Source organism: Pteronotus mesoamericanus, unplaced genomic scaffold (assembly GCF_021234165.1).
Source record: "Pteronotus mesoamericanus isolate MK-2021 breed Mesoamerican mustached bat unplaced genomic scaffold, CSHL_Meso_final contig_56, whole genome shotgun sequence".
Taxonomy (NCBI): domain Eukaryota; kingdom Metazoa; phylum Chordata; class Mammalia; order Chiroptera; family Mormoopidae; genus Pteronotus; species Pteronotus mesoamericanus.
In genome coordinates this window covers 17,065,110-17,068,019 of record NW_026555201.1, presented here as the reverse complement: position 1 = coordinate 17,068,019, position 2,910 = coordinate 17,065,110, and the positions used below count along the sequence as shown (strand labels likewise).

The following is a 2,910-nucleotide window of genomic DNA, read 5'->3' as shown; positions in this document are numbered from 1 at the left end:
CCCACCACTGATAGAGCAGGCATGGGGACCATTAGAACTGCCTGGGAAGAAATAAGATGGGAAGATTTTAGGCTAACTGTATACAGTGAGGGGGAAGGGAGCCTCCTTCTGGTCAATTCAATAGAATTGTTTTTTGCTGAAAAGTTTTCCTTGCCTATTTTACAACTGAAATTGCAACCAGATTCTCTTAACGAAAAAGATTCTGCAGTATCAACATGAGAAGAGCAAAGAAAATACACTTTGAACTACCTCAGCAGAAATGTGCCCCAACATACACACGCTTTAAAGTAAAGAAAGTTCTGCTCTGCTTCAATTACTAGATAATCATTTTACACAACAAATTCCAAAGAAAACACAGCCCACACATTAAATATGTTCTCAAATTATGGGTAGACTTAGGGCAAATCCTATAAGCTTAATAGCTTGAAAATGAATTTTTTAAATGATCTTTATTAAAATATTAATTCATTCTAGTCTAATATAGACTTATACTAGTCTCATAGACTTCTAATATAATGTTTAAAATATGGAATGCTTCACAGATTTGCATGTTATTCTTATGCAATGGCCATGCTAATCTTCAATGTATCATTCCAATTTTAGTCTATGTGCTGCCAAAGTGAACACTAGACTTCTAATATTTATAACAATAAATGTACTATAGAAGCATAAATCCTGATTCATATATTTTAGTTTACAAATATATCAGCTTGATTAATGAAGTCCTTTTTCTGTCCGATCATGTTAAATTACATCCATCGCCAAATACCTAAAATAAATTATGAGCTTATTCAATAAACATCCTGCCAAGACAATATTTGGCACACAGTAGGCAGTCGATAAATACTGAAAATAATAAACATGTATTCTATCAGGGCATACATCACACAGATTTTCAACAATATGTAAACTCTTCAATTGAAATGTTAGCAAGAGTCCAGTTAGCCTCCCATCCAACACACTTGAGAGTTGCCTCCCCTTTTATTAACTGAAATGCATTCTGGAAAATTATAACTAATCAATGTTAAGAAAGCTTACTATAGAAGCAAAATAGTGCTATGGCAAATGTACTCTGAAACTATATAATAATGATTTTAGAGTACCCCATTCCTTGTTCCCTCAGTTCATGCTCATATTTAATTGCATGTCATAATGTAGAAATAATCATTTGACAAAACGAACGAGGGTGAGCAGGGCTCAGATGTATCCTTTCCGTAACTGGGACAGCTTCCTCAACTCCCACTCACAGGTGGTAAATGCGGAGCTTACCTGTCCGAGGCACTATGTTAGGCACTGGGTATACAGAAGTGAAAAGAGGTGTACCAGTAATTCCTGTCCTCAATAAACTTCTAATCTAGCAGATGGAAGTTTAAACTCTTATGTGCAACAAAGATTTGACAGTTCTGAGACAGAAAATGAAAACTCAAATGAGGAAGTTATCAGTTCACAGTTAGGTCTAGAGGAGAAAGCCTGGAAAAAGTTCCCCCTTTATGCCTGAGCACATGGTTCCTGCAATAAAAGTCATCTGAATGGCTCCATCTTCCAGTGAGAACTGTAGGAAATGTTAAGGAAAATTAAATGCAAGAAAAGAAGGCCCTGGAACATCTTGAGAAAGACTCATAATCATAGCACTGTTTGCAATAAGCCATTCCTTAACCACCAGGCATAGACTCTCAGACAGCAGAATGTAACTTCCTACTGGGCCCCACACAGGGGCACACCTATACACACATGACATACTGCCTTACACTGTAGATATTTTTTTCACTTTGGTTTTCAATCACCAGACTCAGAAATAATCAAGGGCTTGGGACCCTGTGTCACCAGTGTTGAAGCCCTCCTCTTTCCTATTCAGTTCTCCAAAGAAATTTGCTCATCCTGTGTAAATAAGATTCCTGGAGATATGTTCCCAAACCTCAGATTACCTGAGTTCAAGGGGCCATGAGCTCCCTGTCTCAGCATTGCCTCCTTGAAGGCCACCCCCAGTCAGCTCTGGCCATTACCAGGGGGGCATGTTATCCACAGCAGCAATCATGTCTCCTATTTGTTTCCTGGGAACCTTCCATGGCTCCTGCCATGGTGTTTCACAGGTAGTTCATTAGATGACTGATAATAAACAGGATGATACTACAAACACAGAAACCCTCCAAAGATGACCAGAATGGTAAGAATCCCAAGATTTTGTCATATGTTAGAAGTTCTGTGAAAAACCTGGTTGGTAGACAAGATGGCCTATTAAATGTTACATACATTTTATATTCCCATTCTCTCTTCTTCATAGTACCAAAAGTAACAGAGGGTTGACTAGCTTATATGCTCTCTATTTGTGCTCCCAGGGAGAAGTACAGAGGCTCCTGTTGGAGCCACATAAGGCATTTGATCTGCTTAACATAGATCACGATAAGAGGAAGGTTCTACCTGAGGCCTATCTGGGTGAAGTCCAAGTTATTGTGAGACCTTATGTCCAATTTATCCAGGGTTCTGATTTACCAATTAATATGCCAAGGTTCAGCCAGAGATGCCAAGTCTGGTAGTAGAACCAGGCACAAGAGCCCCAAAGAGAGGGGAGCCTTTGATCTCAATGAGAGGTCACAATTCTGTTGCTTATATCCCCTTCTGCATCCACAAAACTCATATTTGTTGCAAGAGTATTTATTCAGATAAATAAGGGGACAAGCACTTATTTTAAGAAAAGCAAAGAACAAGCTCAATAATTTATGGACAGTTTTATTTGACTATTGGGTCAGTGGTTTAATTGTGCATGTTTTCAAAAATGTAACTGGCAGTGTTTTATGTGAGGATCATCTTGTAAATTAAATGTGCTGGCAGAGGAAAATCAGTTTGTGGCACCCGAGACATTAGGGAAACTGGCAGCCATGGGAAACACCTGTAATGCTAACCATCAGGAAA

At 38.6% G+C, this 2,910-nt stretch overlaps 1 non-coding gene across 1 annotated transcript; it reads right to left on the bottom strand.

The window, feature by feature from the left end:
* Nucleotides 1-520: 520 nt before the first annotated feature.
* LOC129076087 (U6 spliceosomal RNA) lies at nt 521-627 on the bottom strand. Its single transcript, XR_008529702.1, has one exon. It is a non-coding gene; the product is annotated as a U6 spliceosomal RNA (small nuclear RNA).
* Between the last annotated feature and the right edge of the window lie 2,283 nt (nt 628-2,910).